Genomic DNA, 1,096 nt, shown 5'->3' on the forward strand with positions numbered 1-1,096 from the left:
CTGTATACTAGACTGGACTGGATCACACAGAGACCTGCCTGCCTGCTGCTACCTCCAGTGAGCAGGGATTAAAGGCCAAATTAAATGCTCAAATGAAAGCATTTTATAAGACTACTTAACAATACACATATTTCAAATGTAGTTATACCAAGTGGGGTGATAATGCCCCAACAAGAAAAGTAGACTAGCAAAAGCCTCAGTGTGAGGCTTGGAAAGCTTCTTTTCCAGTTGTTGGTCAGGGTAATCAAAGACATTCCTAAAACAATGTAGGCTATTTCCACTGCCCTTGATTGTCTCTCAGAGCTTGAAGGTAAGACCCTGTAGCTGAAAACACCACATATTTGGACATAGATTTTGGAGGATTCAAGCTAAAACTGACTTAGAAGCCTCTTCCCTAAAGACTAACTCCTCTAGTACCAGAAGGTGCCATGAAAGCAGCCAAGGGAGAAAATCAATCAATGGTCTTACCTAACTAATCAATAGTCATACCTAGCTAACTAATAGTCCTACCTAGCTAATAAATAGCTTTATCCAGTTAATCAGTAGTCCTACCTAGTTATTCAATACTCCTATCCAGCTAATCATTAGTCCTACATAGCTAATCAATATTACTACCCAGTTAATCAATAGTCCTACCTGGCTAATTGTGATGGCTAATCCTGGGTGTCAACTTGACTGGATCTGGGATTAACTGATATGAGAAAGACCTTCTTGACTGGATCTTCTGAAGCTGGGAGACACACACGAAACATGAGTGTTACCTTCTGATGGCAGCCAGTATAAAAGGCCATGGCAGAAGCTGGCTTTTTATTGTTTGACTTCTCTCTCACTGGTGAGTTCATCTTCCTGCTGTAGAGTGAAGACTAGCTGATCTTTTCGAATTCATCAGGACTTCAGTACCAGATTGGAATTACTGAGCCATCCAGGCTCATGGACTGAGCAATTACTGGATTCTCAACCTCTATAGTGTGGTGCAGCAATTGTTGCACAACTCAGACTCTATCCTGTGAGCTAATCCAATAAATCAATCTATCTACCATCTATCTATCTATCTATCTATCTATCTATCTATCTATCATCTATCTATCTATCTATC

The sequence above is a fragment of the Nannospalax galili genome, unplaced genomic scaffold (assembly GCF_000622305.1).
Source record: "Nannospalax galili isolate Female #2095 unplaced genomic scaffold, S.galili_v1.0 scaffold1111, whole genome shotgun sequence".
Taxonomy (NCBI): domain Eukaryota; kingdom Metazoa; phylum Chordata; class Mammalia; order Rodentia; family Spalacidae; genus Nannospalax; species Nannospalax galili.